The following is a 23,927-nucleotide window of genomic DNA, read 5'->3' on the forward strand; positions in this document are numbered from 1 at the left end:
TTCTCTAAGAAGCTGCCCACAACTTACTTACTATGTGCCCAGGGTGTATTTCACTGTCTTATCACTGTTACCTAGTGTCCTTCCTACTCTACCGAAATCATACTTCTCAGATCTTAATGCTTTGTTAACATAATGGGAAAAAGCCATAAGTCAATGGGGTCAGCAGAGAATTAAGTTCAAACCCTTAATTTGATGTTTATAAGATGCCTGTATTTAAACCATCACTTCCTTCACTTGTAAAATGGATTGATTAGATGATAATCTCTAGGGTCTCTTCCTCCACTAAACCTATAGCTGTACTACTAAATTTAATCAGCCCTCATTTTTAATTTTTCTTTGACATTTGACATTAATCCACATCTTCACCTCTATTATTTGCTCAAAGCCCTTCCTTCATGATTTCAACTATTATCTCTAAGCTAATATCACCGTTACCTAACCTCAAATTCCCAATTTTCATGTATAAAACCTCTCTATAGCCATTTGAACCTCACCAAAGAATCACCCTTCAGCTTACCCCAATTCTAACTTTTTTAACAATTAGATTCCTCAGTACTCAGAATTTGGGTTAAAAAGAGTCTTCCTTCTTCCCTTCCTAAGATCTCATTTTCATTAAATTCTGTTGACCTTTCCTTCTAAATAACTGATGTCTTCCCTTCTAAAATTTTATCATTTGTGGATAGGTTACTCAAAAAGCCTATACTACTTGTCCTCTTAACCCTAGTCTGTTCACTCTCCAAAGCACCTGGCATTTTCTTGCCCTGTCCAACACTATAGTCTCTAACTGCAGGTAGTTATTTAAATTAAAATGAACACCAGCTGCAATTTAAGTTTCCAACAGTCACATGTGGCTAGTACCTACTGCACTGGCCAGCACAGATACAGATATAGTCTTAGCCCCACAGAAAGCTCTGCTAGAAGGGTCTATAGTTTTAGACAAAGCCTCTTAGCAAGACTACTTGCACCAGATTTTCTTCTATTGAAGAACATGGGTTGTTTTGTTGTCTTTTAAACACATATCTCTGCACTAGTCCAAAATCTTTATCCTAGTATCCAAGTCCTCCAGACTTGGGGCCATCAAACACCTTTGTACATTTTCTTTAACAACCTATACTTTGTTGGTCAAGTTGTTTTCACTGAACATTAATTTCATTACCACATTAATTCATTTTGTAAATAAACTTTGTGCAAAACATTTCTACATTCAAGGGGCACTGCAGAGAATAAAGCACACAATAATGTTTGGGCTGACGGAAGTTTTAACTGTTTCCTCTCCTATCACTGACAATTTGTGCCTCTACTTTTCAAAGTCTACCTCCTCCAAGCTCCCCTAGCCTGTTTTTCCCTCTTTGAGCTCTCAGTGTACCTACATATAGCCCATATTTGTACACAATTCAATACAGCTTAATTTTATCTTCTTTTATGATGGCTTCCCAACTAGAATCTAAGGTACTTAAGAATTTGAAAAGGAACAGCAAGGGCCAGCATGCTACAGCAGAATGAGGATAAGGGGAAAACAGAATATGATCCGGGAGAGTAAATGGAGAAACGAGCTGTGTAGGGTCTTAAAGGCCATGTAAAAGTGAAAGACCCTGCAAGGTTTCCATCACAGGAAAAGCATCACTTAGCTTAAATTTTATTCACATCACTCTGGCTTCTATGTTAGACAGTCCAAATGGGGCAAGAATGAATGGATACTGACAGACCAGTTAGGAGGTTAATACAGTAAGAGGTGGGATAAAGAAGACAAGACTACTAGCCAACTTTGTGATTAGTACTGGTAATTAAATTCATTCATGAACAAATATTTTTAGTACTTACCTGGTATCAGTCACTATTCTATGTTTTTAGATATAGAAGTGAGTAAAATAGACAAAAGTCCTTATCCTAAAGTTTATATTGAGTGAAGGAGGTGTAGACAAAAAAGAAAAGAAAAATATATAGTTGTCAGATAATGACAAATACATTGGAGAAAATGGGACAGGAGATAAGAAGGGATAAGGGAAAGTATGTATAGAGGGAGTAGTTTTGCTACCTTAAGAGAAATCTGACAAAGCCTCCTGAAAAGAAGACTTTTGAGCTCAGAGCTCAAGAAGTAGGAGAGTAATCCGTGCAGATCTGTGGAGGGAAGAATAAGTACCCGAGGCAAATACGTGGAACATTTGAAAAATAGTTAGGAACTCAGTGTAGAGGGGACTGAGTAAAGAGTAGTAAGAAGGAAAGTTAAGGTTCATCTTTTTTACTCATAATCTGTTACCCCAATTATAACTATCTCCAACTTAGAACACGTACAGAATTAATATTACAGTAATATTATATGCTTTAACATTTCCTGAAGTCCCAAAGGTTGGTGTTATGAAATACAGCAATCAATAACACCATTTCTTAACAATCAAACTCAAATAATCATTTACCATTGGGTAGATTTCTAGTTTTGTTCAAAGACAGTATGTTAATTAAGACCAATGTTTGTTCAAGTTTCCCAAATTTTAACACACATATAGTGTACCAAACTGTAGTCAGTTATAGTCAGGTATTGTTTGTACCTATCCTGGATGGAATTATCCCAGGTGCGCCCCCAAATTGTTAGAAATAAGACCCCTGAAGACCACCAGGGTCATGATTGAAGACACAGAAATTTACTTTTGAAGAAGGGTGCACAGGTACATAAGCACAATAAGCACAAGGATTCTTATTATAAAGTTAATATAAAGGAATTGCTAATTCTGTTCTCTTTCCCTCACCTCTTCTGCTACCACTTTTCAGAAAAAAAACAGGTTTTCAAGGTTTCATTTCGACCAGGTCTAACTAAATTAGGGGCATTATTTTATGGATGGTAATCTTGATCTGTTTCATCCTGTCTTAAATTCAACTTTCCATAACTGGATGTGTCTTTAAGTTACTTGTCTAGACAGTTTAAAATTGCCTTTCTTCATGGGTCTACATAGTAAAAATAAGACAAATTAAAAAGAATATTTAAATTTAAAATTCTTATAAAAGTTATTTTAAAATACAAGTTACAAAGTCAACAAGTAGAAAGGATATAAAAAGGTACTGAGTATGTGTTTCGGGAAAAAAAATTAAAGGGAGGAAGAATGCTTTTGGATAAGAAAGAATTTTTCAAAGAAAGGTTTGTCCTAAAGATTGTTCCAAATAAAGAAGGATAAAGACAAACCATAAGAAAGTTCAGAATGTCATATAAAGGTCCTGAGTAAGTCTTAAAAGTGTATGACAGATGCAGTTTATAGAAGTTTATGTGTGTAATTAAATTGGCTCGAATTTAAGAGTCATCTAAGGGATTTCTTAAAGTCAAAATGTTGCTTGTGAAACTCATTAGGGTTTTAACTCTTTAGGAAACCGAGTACTAACTCGGTTAGTCTTTTCAGTGATTTTAATACATTTATCATGCTAAAATGAGTGGGCTGTATGTCTAAATTTCATTTAAATGCTATACAAAAGTTTATGGGGTTGAAGTCATAAAAGTTTGAAGTGACCAACACTTGTCAAAAAAAAAAAAAATTCTATCTAGGGGCACTGACAACTGTCTCCCTAAGCTTGTAAGAGGTCTAAAAGGTTTGCTAAATCTTACTCTAAATGTAAAAATTCAAGTTAACAGCCTTAGTAATCTTAAATTGAAATAAGCCTTTGAAACTAAAAGGCAGGACATTACATTCAAAAAGAAAAAAGCAATGGAGCCTATTGCCTCCTAAGGGGAAACAAAATGTAACTTACCCTAAAAGGGTAAAAGGCACTCAAGGCTATGGAAGCATTCCTTTTCCCCCTAAAGGCCTATAGGTTTATCCCAGCTATAAGAAAAACTATTTAAAAAGAGCCACAGTTTAAGAAACATCATTTGCTTACGATAAAGGTGGAAGTTTCTTTACATTTGATTGTGAGGCTAGTACTGTGAAACTTGTTGCAATATAACTTCCGAAATTTTGTGCTCTGTCTCTCTTCACCTCTAGCATCTCCTAGGCAGAAATTTACTTTTGAAGAAGGGTGCACAGGTACATAAGCACAATAAGCACAAGGATTCTTATTATAAAGTTAATATAAAGGAATTGCTAATTCTGTTCTCTTTCCCTCACCTCTTCTGCTACCACTTTTCAGAAAACTACCCTTTTTGTAATCAGGGGTGGGGTCTACACACACACACACACACACACACACACACACACACACACACACACACACACCCCACCCCCCACCCCGGGGGGAGTCCCTAATAAATTCAAAGCAAAAAAATGAAATAGCAGCAGGATCTGAATCAGCACTGTACTGGTAGTCCACCAGTAATAAGAATGTAAGTTAGATTAACTATATCTATTATAACCAACAGGGATTTGTCAATTATACTAGGGATGCAATGAAGGGAAGTGCAGAACAAGTAGGCTCCCCCAGTAAGATGGCACGGGAAAACTGGATGTCTCTAGACATGATTCTGGCAGAAAAGGGAAGGAGGGTAATGTGTCCTGATTGGGGGCAAATAATGCACATTCATCCCCAACAACACAGCTCTGGACGGGACATAATCAAGGCTCTCTGAGGCCTGATGGCTCTGTCAAACAACTGGCTAAGAACTCAGGGATAATGACCCCCTTACTAATTGGCTAAAACAATGGTTTAAAAAAAAAAATAGAAGGGAATGATGACCTCAATCTTACCATCTCTCCATTGTATTAGGGGCAATAGCTTTAATCGTGTGTTGTGAAATACCCTGTACATGGAGAGTAATTATTAAACTCATAGAAACCACCTACTAAACAGACTCGTGTATTATACCAGTTATTGTTGAGTACAGCTAAAATAAGAGTCAAATAATGTTAAATGAGTTTGAAGAATGGCAAATTTAAAAAGAGGAGGTAACTGTGAGGAAAACAGTCTTTTTTTATCAAAGCGTGTCACCATCTTAGCTGCTTACATTCTGGGTTCTTGTTCACTGAGCTCTGGGGGTCATAATGTCGCCATTTTGTGAATTGGTGGCAATTTTATCCTCAGGCCTCACTTCTTGAGAAATGGAGCCTCCTCTGGGCAACCTCAACCTCAACAGCAGCTCCACCCTTAACAGACATTCCCACGCTCTAAGACAGCTCCACCCCTACTGTAGACTCCCGTGCACATGCTAACTTCCTCAAGCTCCCTCTTCTATAAAAGCCACATCTAGCCCAGAGTCAGGGCTGCACCATCTTTCTCGGGCCAGCCTGACAGCTCGAGCCTGTCATTAAACTTTGCTCTTGGATGTGACACTTTTCTCATGAGCTTTCTTTGCTAGCAGCATTTTTCTTAACATTCTGGTGCCATGACGCGGATCGGGTGCACTCTCGGCACTGACCTTGCTCTCCTGGCCTCCCCCCATCCTGGCCTCTCTCTCTCTAAACTCCCACTCCTTTCCTCTGGGATTTGAGCTGCTTTGCTGGGACCCCCGATCCTAGAAGTCACCCTCACTGCTCACAGGGAATTTCCTCCACCCCAGCGTGCGTCCAATCACCATCCACCACTGGCCAATCCTCCCTCAAGGTCCTCTCTCGGTGAGTCCTCCACACACACAGTACCTTGATCTCACCTTCTCATTTCCTCGAAATCCTAGCACTAGGTCTTGGCTCTCTCTCGCCCCTGGGGACCAGGTCCCCTAGGACTGTGGGCCCCCGGTGACAGAGATGTCCATCCTGAGAGTCCCATCTCTACTCTCTCCTGAGGGACTGATACCACTGGGATGACCATCATATCCTCTCCTCAGTTGAGGCCTCACCATGGTGGGTGGGCCATCCCAAATTCCTTCAGACTCCCCACTGGGATGTCTCCTGGTCAACCTTGGGCACCTTCGCCTAACACCTGATCTTAAGTCCCAAAAGTTCATTTTTCTCTTTAATCAGGCCTGGCCCCAATATCCATTAGACAATGCCTCTAAATGGCCACATAACGGCACTTTCAATCCCAATATTTTAAGGGATTTATACAACTTCTGTGAGCGCACTGGTAAATGGGAAGAAATACCCAACGTCCAATCCTTTTCCTATCTCTGCACCAAACCCTCCCTCTGTACTTCCTGTTCCCCTGCGCAGGTTCTATTAGCCTCTAAACCAACCAAGTCCTCTCCCAACCCTCCTCCTTCCCCACGTAAGCAGACTTCCTTGCACTGCTTGCCCTGCCTGTCTCATCCTATCTTCCTGAGGGACGTTCCCGTCATGGTATCAAGCCAGCTGCTCCTTGCCAACTCTGGCCTCAATGCGATTCCAGCTCTGGGGGAGCTCATGCTCCCTCCCTGTGGGCCGAGAGCAAGCCCGGGATTTATTCGGGTATGCCTCGTGTTATATTGGGGGACTTCTGATTGGTTATGGCACTTGACCACTCTATTTCCCCACCTAATGCCCCTTCTGCCTGAGACAGTGACCCTAGAGTGGAGGTTTCATGTTGCTAAAAGTGTTCCAGTACCACTCAGTGGGAGTGACCTACAAGCACAAGTGACCGCTAATCCCTCAGGCATGTGTCATGCTTCCAGGCTCTGCCTTCCCCTCCCTGGGTGTACTGGGACCCTGGCCTCCCATGAAAAATTTGTAGCATGATACCTTATGACTTAAGTTATTCCCAATAGTTTGTCAGCCCCCTGGGTCCAAAGCAACTTTAAATCAACTGCTAGGCACTGGGGAAGGCAGAGGTACCTGCAAAAACACTGCAACTGCCACACTCATGCCCTAACGCCACTCCTACAAGAGGAGGAGGGAAAACAAACAGGCACACTCATGCCCACGGATGCCAGTCCCTAGGCACAGTGGGAACGCCTGCCATAGCTAAGAGAATCCATAGAGAGGACCCAACACAAATCCTAGGCCACCAGCTGCATATGGCAGTGGCGGCAGCCACCGCCCCTAGAAAGGATGAGAAGAAAAACAGACGCACGCAGGCACGAGTACACAGGAAGGGGGAGTGGCGACAGGCCGCAGGATCAGGCCTAGGCAGACAGGGTCACTTGTCGCGGATGTACATGGGGGTGGGAGAGCCACCAGACCCTGCCCTTGTAAGCCAATTGTTAGTTCTAGGTTATAGTCTCAGGAACAGCAAAATGGGTATTACTGTGGTCTCTAAACTTCTCATTTTCATCTCTGAGACAACCCAGATTGGCTCCATAATTGCTATTTAGATACTCAAACACTGGCCATTCTTTGTAAGCCACAGGATAAACATGGGGAAGGAAGACCAAAAAGCCCCTTATCAAGGGCAAGACCTACTACTCCACCCCGGGCCCTACCTTCTAAGCCACCCTAATATTCAACGGCTTTAGTGTCACTTCAGCCATGTCATAGTGGAAGGGCTATAAAGGGCCAAAGTCAAACCTCTAAACTATTCCCAGGTTAACTGTAGTACAGCAACTTCCTGAAGAAAACCCCCTTACCTTTCTGTAGCATCTTAAGGACGCTATCAGAAAGCATACCATGGGGGACCAACAGTCACAGGTGGGAGAGGTTCTCCTCAAAGATAAATTTCTAACATAGTCAGTCCCAGATATTCATAAAAAACTCAAAGTCTGTGGCTAAAAGGAAAATAATCATTGAATCAACTAATACAGCTAGCCATGTCTGTATACTATAACCGGGACCTTACTAACAGGAGAGAGAAAGGTAAGAGACATTATGACCTCATTGCTCTCTCAGAGAGGGCCCTACCCGACTGGGGCCTGCATCCCAAACTTGCTACCATAATGGACAGGAGGGGCACTTCTGCAGAGAATACTCAAGGGGAACAGCCTGGGAGACAGCCCCACCCCCAACCAGGACCCTGCCCTCTCTGCAAAGGTAACCACTGGAGGTCTAAGTGCCCCCCCATTTCCAGATGGAAGGCGAGGTGCCACCTCCTATGGATTGATGGGTTCCGGCCTCCTGTCCAAGTTCCACTTCTTGGCATCAATGTTGAGGAGCCTCGGAGAAGCCATAATGGCAGAGAAGCAGAAGGTCATTTTCCTGCTAGACAGTAGAGCCTGTTTCTCTGTCTTATCTTTCTCTCCAAGTCCCTGGTCCAATAACAAAAGTTATCCTTCAGGGCAAATATGGCCAGCCCCTAGAGCACTAGTTTACCCGGCCTCTGGCCTGCTCTGGGGGAGATGTCTTCTTCTGTCATTCTTTCCTCATAGTTCCTGAAACTCCATTGCCTCTGCTGGGATGGGATTAACTATCTCAACTAAAAGCTCAAATTCTCCTCTTCCCCAGGCAGCTATCTCTGCTGCCCCGTCCTTCAGTAACAAATAGATAGACAGTGTGGACTGATGGGATGAGTGTAGGGCGAGCCAGGCTGGCCCTCCCTATTCAAATAAAACTCAAAGATCCCTCACAGTTTCCACACCCAAAATAATATCCCCTCAAGTCTGAGGGATGATGAGGCCTTATGCCTAAAATAAATTCCTTGAAGAATCAAGGGCTACTAATTAGTTGCTTCAGCCCCTATAATAAATTCAAAATTCTTGTAAGAGTTAATTTTAAAATACAAGTCACAAAGTAAACAACTGGAAAGGATATACATAGGTATGGAATGTATTTTTTGAGAAGATAAAAGGGGAAAGGAATGGTTTTTTTGGATGAGAAAGGATTTTGTAAATCCTAAAATATTTAGTTTGTCCTAAAGATTGTTTCAAATAGGAGGGATAAGGACAAGCCATGAAAGGGTTTAGTATGTTATATGAAGGTCTGAGTCAGTTTTAAAAGTGCATATAAAGTTAAAATTGACTAAGAGTTGCCTAAAAGATTTTTAAGGTCATGTCAAACTAAAATCAAATTCTCTATGTCTATAAAATAACAAGGTTATCTTAATATTGTTCTGCTCTGAGTAACATCTACAAAAAATTGTTACAGAGAAAGATTTTATCAAAGAAATTATTTGTGCTTTCTACTGATCTTGTCAAGCTTGAAGTACTACTAAATCAGAGTTCATTTATGTATTTGCTCATGTGTCTTAAATGACCACCTTGTAACAGTATTGTGTCTATAGTTTACCTAAATGTGGTACAAACATTTACAAAGTCATATAAAAAACATGAGCTAGCGCTCTCTTTTATCCAAGAGTGTTCCATTTAACCTAAATCTTGACCGTCAGCCCCTGCCTCCCACAGGTCACCTACCTAGGTGTGGTCTTAAGGGGACAGACTCACTCCCTGAGTCATGAAAGAATCGACCCAATCCTCCGTTTCCCACTCCCCCATACCAAGAAGCAGCTTAGAGCTTTCTTGGGAGTTACGTGATTTTGCAGAATCTGGATCCCTAGATATGCAGCCCTTGCTAGACCATTTTTTAATGCTCCTTCTAATATTTCTATTTGGTTCTTACATAATAAATGCTCTCAAGACTGTTTCCCCTCCCCCCAATAAAGGTGCAAAAGAAACCAGTCCACCTAAGAAAGCCTGTGACTCCCTGGCCAATGAGAAAAATCCACCACACCAGAACACCACCTAAAGCCCTCCCTTCTCAAGCTCCTTTGAAATATGTATGGTCACCCATTTCTCTTTGAAAACTTGCCTCCAACAGACCCTGCTCCTCTAGCTGACTACCTACCTTATCTTAACCTTCACAGGGAACTTCTCAGAGAGCATGCAGACCAGATCCTGCCCTACCCTATGACAACTTCTGTTAAACCAGAGGATCTTGTTCTAAAGGATCTTCAACCTTCTCCATTGGGACATCATTGGACAGGTCTTCATCTGGTCATCCTCACACCACCCACTGCCGTCAAGTTCAATGGGATCCCCCAGTGGCAGCACCTCTCAAGGATCAGTTAGAAAAACAGAGAAGGGAGGTGGAAGACTTTTGGAATCCCCTAGGGAACAACATTTCACAGTGGTTCTCCTGGCTAATGCCCATCCTAATGCCTATGGTTCTTGCTCTCCTATTCTTAAGCTTCCTCCTTTGTATCATAAAAACAGTACAAAGATTTCTCTTAGACCGCATGTCTGCTATTGCTAATCAAAAGTTTAACCAGTTGTACCTCCAGGGATCTCAACCTCTCCAAAACCATCCAGAGGACTACTGTGAGGGCCACAACCAGGACACCACAGGAGTCTGAGGAGCTTGCCCCATACAGTGCCCCTGCCAGCAGGAAGCAGCTAAGAGGCCGACGCTTTGCCCCAATTCCCTACCCTCATCATTATTAAAGAAAAAATGGGGGAATAATAGAGTAATAATGTCACCATTTTGTGAATTGGCAGCCATTTTATCCTCAGTCCTCACTTCTTGAGAAAGGGAGCCTCCTCTGGGCAACCTCAACCCCAATGGCAGCTCCACCTTTAACAGAATTTCCCACGCTCTAAGACAGCTCCACTTCTACTATAGACTCCTGTGCACATGCTAACTTCCTCAAGCTCCCTCTTCTATAAAAGCCATGTCTAGCCGAGGTCAGGGCGGCGCCATCTTTCTCTGGCCAGCATGACAGCTCGAGCCTGTCATTAAACCTTGCTCTTGGATGTGACACTTTTCTCATGAGCTTTCTTTGTGAGCAGAATTTTTCCTAAGAATTACTACCTACCCCACCCCCAAATGTAGGGGATGTAGCATTAGGTACAGCATTAATTATTAATTAATTATTAATGTGTGGCATTATCCATTTGCAAGCAGATTGTGCACCTAAATTTGACCAATCTGAGCTAAGCAGGCAGGCATCAGGAATAAAAATGCAGACCTATGGTCTATATTCCTTGTACTTGCTGTGGCCGTGTGCTGCACATCCTTCTGCAAAAGGAGATTCTGCCTTGCTGAGGCAACTCTCCATTTCTGTGTCTTCAACTGTGTCCCTAGAGGTCTTCAGGGTCTTATTTCTAACAATACTAAGCATGTCCACTAAAGTCATGAATTTATTTACTTTCACAAAAAAATGACTATATAAAATTAGATTCCTGGTGGTATAAAGCTGGATGCTTGCGATCAAAAGGCATTTTTCTTGAAAATACAGCATGGCCAGCACACAACAGTGCAACACATAATTTTACATCACTAAGAAATCCTAGATAATGCTATTTAGATGAAGAGACACCTTTAGAGAGGTCAAATGACTTGTCCGAAGTCACACAGCCTACCAAGATTTGTTTACTTTCAGGACAAAAAACTTTGGGAAAATTTTATCAAGAGAAAAGGGAATCTATGGGATGTTCTTTATTATATACACTACCTTTATATTTCAGACATTGCTGGGGCTTTAAGATGGAAGTCTTCAAATGCCAAATTTCCAATAAAGAAAGGCAAAGTGCTACCCTTCTTACAAAACATTTGCTGGAGCAGACTGAAACCTGTGGGGGGGGGGGGGGTTGAGCTCAGAGCCATATGCTTGCTACACAGGTGATCTATTAATTGAGCCATGCTCCCAGCCTCAAAAGACTGAAATATAATGATTTCATATGCTACTGCAAAGGAAGTTCCATTTGCATTGTCTTCTTCTCATTTAACATGTTTTGCAGTAAGAGTCTGTTATAGTTTCTTGTGTATTGAAGAGATTAAGTCCTAACTAACCCTAGGATGTCTAAGAGAACAAATTCTTTCATGTTCTCATGCAAGCCAAAATAATGAAGAAAAACACTAGAGTATTTCATACACAGTATCACATGCTGCTTCTGTATAAACACATTTAAAATCTGCTCCTACCTTTATCTCAATCCATAGAACAGTTAACGCACCAAAAAGTGACATTTAAATTTTAAAGAGTTCGTGGTTCCACAGTACAAATGCACTGTCATGCACGTTCACTCTGTGAATACCATCTATGTTGGGAGACAGATGTAAGCACAGAAGACTATCACTTTCATCTTTTCTCTTTAAGTAAACTATTGGAAATATTTACTACTGAAGAATAATCAGTCTGATACTTATGTCCACTACTGCAATATTCCCTCACACTCAAGTCTTTCTGGTCTTCTCCTCAGAGGCATTCAGTGTTATCTACTCAAAGTTGGCCTACATGTATGCAAAAAGAAAAACAAAAAAAAAAGAGAGAGAATGAATGAGTGTGTATTTGTTCAAGTCGTTTTTAAGAACACTCACATCTTTCTAAGAATACAAGTATACTTTTAAGTTTTGTTTTGCAGTACTGAGGTTTGAACTCAGGACCTCATGCTTGCTAGGCAGGTACTCTACCACTCGAGCCACTGTGCCCGTCTGTATCAGTAGATTTCTGAGCCCCTCTGTTCCCACTCTCTACATGGCAAGGTGGGGGAGTGGGAGTGTGGGGAGGGATGCACTTCTTTCTCACTTTCTAGTTCTCCCTGCTTTGCTTTAACTAAGCTCTTAAAATAAAAATACCTGTAGAGTGACAGAATAATAACAATACCATCACTGCAAATCAGCTCATTGATCTTCAAAAGTAATAATCTTTGGTACCCATATTCCAACCTCAAAGAATCTCCAAATACAGCATTTAATATATCCCACTCTCCTGGGAAAATAGTAACCCAAATGAACTCAACTGATAATTGTATTCTTTTAAAAAACAAAACGGGGGATTCCAAGATGGTGGCTAGAGGGAGGAAGCAGAAAGCATGCCTCCTAAAGTAAAATCTTGGAGAGATGCTGGAGATACACCTTACAGGAAAAAATCACCAAGAAGAGGCAAAACTTTGACCCCTCCACACCTCCAGCCTGCGCACAGCATCTCCATTTCACGTTAAATGGAGAAACCAGGAGGGCTCCCACACCGCTTGCTTGGGAAGACGCGGACCACAAGGTGAGCTAAGCGGTACGCAGTACTCCCACACACAACCCTGGGCCAGATCAGCATAGCCTCCTAGACAGACCGACCCCCACCCAGGGAAAAAAGAAAAAAAACTGAATAAGCAATAACAACAAAAAAAAAGACTTGTAGCAAAGAGGGCGGGTTCCCCTGAACGCTGAAGGGAGGGAGAGGAAATTCCTCACAATAAGACGGCTAGAGAAGACAGGAGCGGCGGCACACGCCCAGCAACGAGGAGCAGGAAAGCTTGTAAATGTGGCGATAGGAGGAAAACTCCACAGGAGAGGGGGGAAGACCCACTTCCCATGTGAAATGTAAATAAACACACCAGCCTGAGAAAGCTGGTGCAGTGTCACCTTCCCCAGCGTGTGTGGAAAAGGGAAAGCTTGTAGCAGTGGTGGTCGCACCAAGGAGAACTCTAAGTAAACAAAGCCTGCAGGGCCAGGTGAGTGTTCAGCTCACTCCTGAGATCTGCATAAATAAAGCCTCCAGCAACAGCAGGCTGACAGCAGCGGGCAGGTGAGCCGCAGCCTCAGATACCATTCTCAGAACAGTCTCCAGACTCTTGTTTTTTTTTTTTTTCTTTTCTCACTCCCTACCTTTGATGAGACAACAACTGAACTATGCCTACATGCTGAAAAACTTACTGAAACCGTATTGCATCTGAACTTGGGACACTTTGTGGTGTTTTTTTTTGTTTTATGTTGTTTTGTTTTGTTTTAGCTTTTTTCTCCTTTGATGAGACAACAACAGAACTACTTCTCAGCCACCATCTCCAGGATTGGAGGCTGAGGAACTAACACCAAAATTATTAAGACTGAAACTTTATTGCATTTGAACTTGAAGATATTTTTTTCATTTATTTTTTTTTATTTATTTACTTTTTTTAATCCTCTCTCTGTCTAATGCCTGTTCAGCTTACTGTTGATCAGTACACTATGTCTCCCTGTTTATATCCTTGAAAGTTATGTTTGTTTTGTTTTGTTCTACTTGTTTATTTATTTTTCCATTTTTAACTTCTTTGCTTTCCATCTCCTCTCACCCTTACATTTTAAATATCACCATTGTTATTATTACAAGCTAGAAAATACTTAATTGCACACAGTACAGGGACAATAACAACACCAAGGGCAATGATGGGAAGACAGAAAAAACAGGGAAACCAGTTTCCCCACAGCAAAAAATTAGTTCAGGAATCAGAGGGAAATGAAGAAAACAGATACTCAGATCCAGACTCCAACAAAATGAAGATAAACTATGCCAAAGAACCCAATGAAGCCCACAAGAATAATTTAAAAGAAGACATACTACAAGTACTCAAGAATTTTATAGAGATGATACTGGATACGGTCAACCAAAATGTACAGGAGACACTCAAAAAATTCCAAGCCAACAAAAATACAGAATTTGAAAAAGCACAAGAAGAAATAAAACAAACCATAGAAGCACTGTATAAACACCAAAGTGAAACAAAAGACACGATTAATAAAGAGATAAATGAACTCAGGAAAAAATTGACAACATTAAAGAGGAAGAAACTCAGAATATGGAAAACCTCAGAAAAAAGAACAAAACAGAACTGCAAAACAAAACAGAAGGCCAATCCAGCAGAATAGAACAAGCAGAAGACAGAATCTCAGAACTCGAAGATGAAATGGGAACTAAAGGAAAAACCGAAGAACTATTAATTAAACAACTCAAGACCTGTGAAAAGAAAATGCAAGAACTCACCGACTCCATCAAAAGATCAAACCTGAGAATCATGGGCATTAAAGAAGGAGAAGAGGTGCAAGCGAAGGGAATGCGTAATATATTCAACAAAATAGTAACAGAAAATTTCCCAAATCTAGAGAAATCTATTCCCATATAGACGCAAGAGGCCTCCAGGACACCAAACAGACCAGATCAAAATAGAACAACCCCATGGCATATTATCATTAAAACAACAAGTACAGAAACTAGAGAAAGAATATTGAAGGCTGTAGGAGAGAAAAAACAAGTAACATATAAAGGTAAACCCATTAAAATCATAGCAGACTTCTCAACAGAAACATGAAAAGCAAGAAGAGCGTGGGGTGAGATCTTCCGGGCACTGAATGAAAATAACTTCAACCCCAGGATACTCTACCCAGCAAAACTATCATTCAAAATAGATGGAGCAATAAAAGTCTTCCATGATAAGCAGAAACTAAAACAATATGTGACCGCAAAGCCACCACTACAAAAGATTCTTCAATGGATTCTGCACACAGAAAGTGAAACCCAACTTAACCATGAAAAGACAGGCAGCACCAAACCACAGGAAAAGAAAAAGCAAGAAAGTAGAGAGTAACCCCAACTTAGGTACACACAATCAAACCTTCAAACAACTAAGACAACTAAATGACAGGAATCACTACATACCTATCAGTACTAACGCTTAATGTTAAGGGACTTAACTGCCCCATCAAAAGGCACCCTTCGACGAAATGGATTAAAAAGGAAGATCCAACAATTTGTTGCGTACAGGAGACCCATCTCACCGATAGGCTAAGGATGAAAGGCTGGAAGAAGATTTACCAAGCCAATGGCCCCTGAAAACAGGCAGGAGTAGCAACACTTATCCCTGACAAAGTAGACTTCAAACCTACATTGATCAAACAAGATAAAGAAGGACATTCCATACTAATAAAAGGGGAAATAGACCAAAAGGAAATAATAATTATCAACCTGTATGCACCCAATGTCAACGCACCCAATTTCATCAAAAACACCCTGAAGGACCTAAAAGCATATATTAACTCCAACATAGTGGCCATGGGAGACTTTAACACCCCATTATCATCAATAGATAGGTCATCTAAACAAAAAATCAATAAAGAAATCCTAGATCTAAAATATTCCATAGATCAAATGGACCTCAGTGAAGTCTACAGAACATTTCATCCAACTTCTACACAATATACATTCTTCTCAGCAGTCCACAGAACCTTCTCCAAAACAGATCATATCCTAGGGCACAAAGCAAGTCTCAGCAAATATAAGAAAATAGAAATTGTACCATGCATTCTATCTGATCACAATGCAATAAAACTAGAACTCAACAAAAGTTAAAAAAAAAAATGCAAACAGCTGGAAACTGAATAATTCATTGCTTAATAAACATGGGTCATTGATGAAATAAAAGAGGAAATGAAAAGGTTCCTGGAAGTCAATGAAATGGAAACACAACCTACCGGAACCTATGGGACACAGCAAAGGCAGTCCTGAGAGGAAAGTTTATAGCCATGAGTGCATATATTAAAAAGACTGAAAGATCCCAAATCAATGACCTAATGATACATCTCAAACTCCTAGAAAAACAAGAACAAGCAAATCCCAAAACAAATAGAAGGAGAAAAATAATAAAAGTAAGAGGTGAAATCAATGAAATAGAAACCAAAAAAAACATACAAAGAATTAATGAAACAAAAAGTTGGTTCTTTGAAAAAATAAACAAGATCGATAGACCTCTGGCTAACCTGACTAAAATGAGGAGAGAGAAAACCCAAGTTAGTAAAATCAGGAATGCAAAAGGGAAGATAACAACACACACCATGGAAGTTCAGGAAACTATGAGAGACTACTTCGAGAACCTATATTCAAATAAATTCAAAAATCTTAAAGAAATGGACAGATTTCTAGATACATATCATCATCCAAAGCTGAACCAAGAGGATGTTAAACACCTGAATAGATCTATAACACAAAATGAAATTGAAGCAGCAATCAAGAGTCTCCCCAAAAAGAAAAGTCCAGCACCTGATGGATTCTCTGCTGAATTTTATCAGACCTTTAAAGAACTGACACCTACCCTCCTTAAACTTTTCCATGAAATAGAAAGGGAAGGAAAACTGCCAAACACATTTTCTGAAGCCAGTATTACACTTATCCCAAAACCAGGCAAAGACACTTCCAAAAAGGAGAACTACAGGCCAATCTCTTTAATGAACACTGATGCAAAAATCCTCAACAAAATAATGGCAAACTGAATTCAACAACACATCAAAAAGATCATTCACCACGACCAAGTAGGCTTCATCCCAGGGATGCAGGGATGGTTCAACATATGAAAATCAATAAATGTAAAAAACCACATTAACAGAAGCACAGACAAAAACCAGTTAATCATCTCAATAGATGCAGAAAAAGCCTTTGGTAAGATCCAACACCATTTCATGATAAAAGCTCTAAGAAAACTAGGAATAGAAGGAAAGTACCTCAACATTATAAAAGCTATATATGACAAACCTACAGCCGGCATTATACTTAACGGAGAAAAACTGAAACCATTCCCTCTAAAATCAGGAACCAGACAAGGATGCCCACTATCTCCACTCCTATTCAACATAGTACTAGAATTCCTAGCCAGAGCAATTAGGCAAGAAGAAGGAATAAAAGGAATACAAATAGATAAAGAAACTGTCAAAATATCCCTATTTGCAAATGACATGATCTTACACTTTAAAGACCCAAAAAACTACCCAAAACCTCCTAGACACCATCAGTAGCTATAGCAAGGTAACAGGATATAAAATCCACATAGAAAAATCATTAGCATTTCTATATACTAATAATGAACAAACTGAGAAAGAATATATGAAAACAATTCCATTTACAATAGCCTCAAAAAAAATCAAATACCTAGGTGTAAACCTAACCTAACCTTTGTAGAGGTGAACGACCTCTACAAAGAAAACTATAAACTTCTGAAGAAAGAGATTGAGGAAGACTATGAAAAGTGGAGAAAGTCTCCCATGCTCATGGATTGGTAGAATCAACATAGTAAAAAGGTCTATACTCCCAAATGTAATCTACATGTTTAATGCAATTCAAAATTCCAACAACATTTATTAAAGAGATTGAAAAAAATCTACCATTAAATTTATACGGAAACACAAGAGGTCACGAATACCAAGGCAATACTCAGTCAAAAGAACAATGCTGGAGGTATCACAATACCCGACTTCAAACTATATTACAAAGCAATAACAACAAAACCAGCATGGTACTGGCACAAAAACAGACATGAAGACCAGTAGAACAGAACAGAGGACCCAGATATGAAGCCACACAACTATAACCAACTTGTCTTTGACAAAGGTGCTAAAAATATACGATGGAGAAAAGACAGCCTCTTCCACAAAAACTGCTGGGAAAATTGGTTAGCAGTCTGCAAAAAATTGAAACTAGATCCATGTATATCACCCTATACCAAGATTAACTCAAAATGGATCAAGGATCTTAGTATCAGAACACAAACTCTAAAGTTGATACAGGAAAGAGTAGGAAATACTCTGAAATTAATAGGTGTAGGTAAGAACTTTCTCAATGGAACTCCAGAAGCACAGCAACTAAGAGACAGCATAGATAAATGGGAGTTCATGAAACTAAAAAGCTTCTTTTTAGTTTAGAGAAATGGGCTCTAAACTGAAGAGAACACCCACAGAGTGGGAGAAAATATTTGCCAGCTACACATCAGACAAAGGACTGATAACCAGAATATATAGGGAACTGAAAAAACTAAATTCTCCCAAAATTAATGAACCAATAAAGAAATGGGCAAGTGAACTAAACAGAAGTTTCTCAAAAGAAGAAATTCAAATGGCCAAAAGACACAGGAAAAAATGCTCACCATCTCTAGCAATAAAGGAAATGCAAATTAAAACCACACTAAGATTCCACCTCACCCCTGTTAGAATAGCCATCATTAGCAACACCATCAACAACAGGTGTTGGCAAGGATGCGGGCGGTGGGGGGTGGGGGGGAGGAACCCTCTTACACTGCTGGTGGGAATGTAAAACTAGTACAACCACTCTGGAAAAAAATTTGGAGGCTACTTAAAAAGCTAAACATTGATCTACCATATGATCCAGCAATACCACTCTTGGGGATATACCCAAAAGACTGTGACACAGGTTACTCCAGAGGCACCTGCACACCCATGTTTATTGCGGCACTATTCACAATAGCGAAGTTATGGAAACAGCCAAGATGCCCCACTACTGACGAATGGATTAAGAAAATGTGGTATTTATACACAATGGAATTTTATGCAGCCATGGAGAAGAACGAAATGTTACCATTTGTTGGTAAATGGATGAAACTGGAGAACATTATCCTGAATGAGGTTAGCCTGGCCCAAAAGACCAAAAATCGTATATTCTCCCTCATATGCGGACATTAGACCAAGGGCAAACACAACAATGGGATTGGACTTTGATCACAAGATAAAAGTGAGAGCACACAAGGGAGGGGTGAGGATAGGTAAGACACCTAAAAAATTAGCTATCATTTGTTGCCCTCTACGCATAGAAAGTAAAGCAGATAACTTAAAAGCAACTGAGGACAATAGGAGAAGGGGAACAGGTACTAGAGAAAAGGTTAGATCAAAAAGAATTAACCTAGAAGGTAACACACACGCCCAGGAAATTAATGTGAGTCAACTCCCTGTATAGCTATCCTTATCTCAACCAGCAAAAACCCTTGTTCCTTCCTATTATTGCTTACACTCTCTCTTCAACAAAATTAGAGATAAGGGCAAAATAGTTTCTGCCGGGTATTGAGGGGGTGGGGGGGAGAGGGAGGGGGCGGAGTGGGTGGTAAGGGAGGGGGTGGGAGCAGGGGGGAGAAATGACCCAAACATTGTATGCACATATGAATAACAAAAAAAAAAATTAACATAAATAAATAAATAAATAATAAAAAACTTCTACAAAAAAACCCTTTTTCTTAGGGAAGCATGTTCTTCTAAATGGTTGGTAATTTATTATTTTATTAAAAGTTTAAACTGGTGTCACTATCACCAAAGCACTTTGGAGTAATAATAAACATATAAACATGTTTCTAAATTAGTTTCTTCATTTTACTCTATTATTTCCCAAAGTATTTGCATAGGAAGACCATTCTTTATTCTCATGGCAAATAAAACTTACAGAATTATAAGGGACCACCATCAGCATTTTTATTTTGGTTTTGTAATATGTCAAAACAATCCTATAACAAGGAAGACTTAAATGCTGAAGTTGCAGACTCACAGGTAAATAATAGCCAGTTAGAATATTACATGAGTTAAGCCTCCTTAAAAGGAGGTAAAATAATTTACAGGAAGATATAACATTTAGCTGCTAGTAAAGTATATATGCAAAATATTACATTTTCAATTTTGTAGCTAGTCAACCAACGAACAGTCACTTAAGAGAAAATTAAACAGAATGCGGGAGAATGGCTCAAGCGCTAAACCATGAGTTCAGAGCAAGAAAGAATGAATTAAGTAAAAAGAGCACAAGAAGAAATGGTATATAGGTCTTTCCATTATTTAAAAGCATCCATCCAGTACTGACTCCTTGGCTATGTACTTGGGGCTGTTAATTACATGTAATACCACACTATCTCACTGACCCCATATAGTATTTATCATTGAGAGTGTTTCACATACTTTTCAAAATGTGTGGTAAAACATATAACATAAAATTTATCATTTAGTTATTAGAACACTTTTATGTGATCCTAATTCATCTATTAAGAAAGAAATAAGAGACCCCCTTTTTTCCTTTTTATTAATGAAGATAATATCACAGAAAGATTAAGTCAGTCATACCATCACAGGTCACAAACCCAAAAGCAAGCAAGCAGAAATGGAAAAGAAACCACTTATGAAAAACAAGTTTTTATTAAAAATTCAAATTATCAACAACATCTCTCTAATTCTTGTTTCTCTACTGATATCGAACTGATGCCAAGTAACAGGACATTATAAAATGCAGAAAGGGTAATTATAACACTTTTAAGACTAAAATATTTTTAATTGCTTTATAACTCTGGATTAAATGTTTTCAATAAACCCAGAGCAGAACTGGGAAAAGATCCCACAATTCCTATTTCTTTATTGGCCTACCCAGGATACACGCTTATGATTTTTACCTTCTATGTTTTTTACCATATGAAAAATTCAAATGTAGCAGAAGAAAGCTATAAAATGCAAAGGAAAGAAAATGTGGTATAACTGAAAATTTCAATGATTTTTGATACTGAAAGTGTGTTCAGAGACAGGCATGGTGGTTCCTGCCTAAAATCCTAGCAATGAAGAGGCTAAGCAGGAAGATCACAAGTTTGAGGCCAGCTTGCACTAGGAAGCCTGGAGATCCCACCTCAAAAAAAAACAAAAACAAAAACAAAAAAAGTCCCCGCCTCCCCTGAGGGCATGGCTCAAATGATAGAGAACTTGCCTAGTAAAAGCAAGGTCCTCAAATTCAAACCCCAGTAGCAAAGGAAAAAAAGTGATAGGTTCTATAAAGGTACATGTGCTTTAAGGAGAATAAGCTTTGTGTGCAAACATACAGGAAACCTAAACTGAACTATTTAGATTCATGTCTAGAAAATTAAAGTTCAAACTGCTTAGCATGTGTCTTGGTATTAGCTCAGAAAACAGATGCTCACATTTAGTTACAATAGCCACACACAGAGGAAGAATAAAGAAAAAACTGAAAAGCCGTGACTGAAAGAAAACATTCAGTTGTTTAATTTTAAATTCTTGAAGTATGGAAATTATCATTCGAAAGTAAGATAAAAGAGCCTATTACTGAAATCATGAATCTCAAAAAATTTTCACGAAGCCTCCTCCATTTCATCATTGCTTTAAAAGCAAACAAACAAAAAACCAAAAAAAAAAAAAAGCTTTCCGGAAAAGGAGGGGAAATGTGATTATCTACTGCTCATAAGAGATTTGGGGGAAATCTTTTTCTCTGATCAGAGAGAAGAGCCAGAGTGACTTTAGAGGACTTTCCGAATGTCTTTGCTGAGTGTCCACTGCATTTCATCTCTTAAAAATTATTACAGAAACATAAGAGTACACTTTTCTCCCTCCAAAGAAATTTTTTAAAAGGTAGCACAAAATTTCATATAAATGCATGTGGTTAAGCCTCAACTTACATTTAATTACTTCACATTTAATAAAGCTCTATTATATCAACTAGCTTAGTCAAATCAATACTTTTCTGGCCAAAGAAAACTTTTATTATGGGAACTATTTCATCAACTTTGACTGTTCAGTTCAAACACCACAGAATACTTATTTCAATTTTTTGAGGAAGGGCTGTTCTAAGGCTGCCATCCAAGATGTTTACACTGTTTTCTACCAGCTGGGATAAATATAAGAAGAAACATCAGAGACCACGAGAGTGAGAATATGTGTAGCATGCCAGATTTTAAGGTAGCAGCTGCTGTGGGGATACTGAATGGGTTTGGAGTTAGACCTGTTAGAGCCTGACTATACTCCTGTTACCTTGGTCAAATGACTTAATTTCTTTGAAGGTCAATTTTTTTTTTTTTTTTTTTTGGTGGTACTGGGGATTGAACTCAGGGCCTCATGCATGCAAGGCAAACACTAAACCACTGAGCTATATCCCCAGCCCAAAAATTAATTTCTTTAGTAATAAAATAAAGCCGACACTATCTAACTCAAGGATCAGTAGGAGAATTAAATGAATGTCCATGCTGGCAGGCTCCGAACTATTTTGACTGGCTCATGCAAGAGATATAGAACAGAAAGAAAACATTTTCCTTAGTGAATATTTCCAAAGTATTATTTAACTTTAAAAAATAGCAAGGAAAGTGAATTTTCCGTAAGTCAGATAATTAGGATTTAGTGAAAGAGAATAGTTCTTTCTTTAAAACTGAAGGGTTTTTTCCACCTGTATCTTAATTTACTTCCTTCTTTTTTCTTACTTCAAATGTGAGCAACCATTACCCTGGAGCAATCTTTTGAATTTTCTAGGGAAAATTCCCAGCTTATAAAAGAAGCATGAGTACAGAACTTAAGAGTCAAAGTATCTAAGGTGGACAGTGAGCTTAAAGTCACCACAAACATTTACAAATGTTTTCTTTCAGAAAATGTCCAACAGAATTTAAAGATGATTACATCAATACTTTTTATTAAAATAGGAAATTTCTATTAAAACTCTGAGATGAATTTGAACCCCAGTAATGCCAAAACTGTAACAAAAAACTCGTGAGATGATCTTAAGAAAATTCTTTTCTTCTGCAAGATTCTTTCTAGTAGCAAAAATACTTGTCACTAAAGGTAGAACCACCTGAAATTGCGGCTACTCAAGTGGTTTTCATCTATGAAGAACCAACTTCATTTTGAGTGTTCAATGTGTGCCAAAAGTATCACATATTGGGGAATGCCAGGTCCTCTGCTCTCAGGGAACCTATCATTCAGGGAAAAAGAACAGGAGGGCAGTGTTGTTTTTTAAAATCTCAGTGGATGCACCAACATGCACTGGCATACTACTCAGTTTCTCCTTCATATACAAGTGCCTCACAGACTGAATTTAATTCATTACTAAACACACATGGTATCAACCGCACTTGACAAAAAACAAATTTCCTTAAATTTGGCCCCAATTATCTATTATAGGATCCATAAACATGTTAAAGTGAGGGGGGGAAAGGTGTTAAAAAAAATGAAAACTTACTACCTTGGGTGTCGTTATGCAAGGTACATTTATTTCTTCACATTACAGATAATCCTATTCCTTCAGTAGTTCTAGTTCCTTTTTGAAAATCGGTCAAACGTCTTGTAATGAGTGAAGAGAGTAAAAAATAACTTGGAGACAAGCATTGTTGGCCAAATACCTAGAATGCAGTTACTTTCTAATTAAGAGACTGTCACCTGACTCTTAAGTATCAAGACGTCCTTACACAGGGATGTCATTGCTCTGAGAATCTGCGCGGCTTCTGCTTTTTAAATGTAAGACACATTTGAGAACACACGCACTAGAGGACCCTGAAGGTGCAACAATGATTCTCTGAGCTATTTAGGAGAAACCTGGGGTTTCCGAGCTCTCTCCCACACAAGGGAAGGGAAAAATATTTTCATACTCCTAAAAAGTCCCTGTTTGGCTTAGAGACCCAGGAAAAGCTGTTCTGTGACTTGCAGAGGGAGAAGCACCATGTTCCTTTCTGATTCAGTTCACACGTCTACACTACTGGGCTTACCTGTGAGGAGCTAGTTTTCCCTGAGGATCCCAATACATACCAGGATTAAACAGTCCTGGGGGGAAGAAGCTAAGAAATCAAGAGTGCCTACTGATTTGCTATTTGTTCAAGTTTCTATTTGCTAAGAATGAACTGTGACACAATTTAGCTGCCAACTGCTGCATCTTTCAAACAGGGCCTTTAAGGAACACAATGGCTTCTGAACTAAAGCTCA

The 23,927-nt window shown here is 39.3% G+C and overlaps 1 protein-coding gene across 7 annotated transcripts in view; it reads right to left on the bottom strand.

The window, feature by feature from the left end:
* The window catches only part of Tmcc1 (transmembrane and coiled-coil domain family 1), a 193,165-nt gene that overhangs the window by 89,550 nt on the left and 79,688 nt on the right, over window positions 1-23,927 (bottom strand). The window lies entirely within an intron of this gene.

The sequence above is a fragment of the Castor canadensis genome, chromosome 10 (assembly GCF_047511655.1).
Source record: "Castor canadensis chromosome 10, mCasCan1.hap1v2, whole genome shotgun sequence".
Taxonomy (NCBI): Eukaryota; Metazoa; Chordata; class Mammalia; order Rodentia; family Castoridae; genus Castor; species Castor canadensis.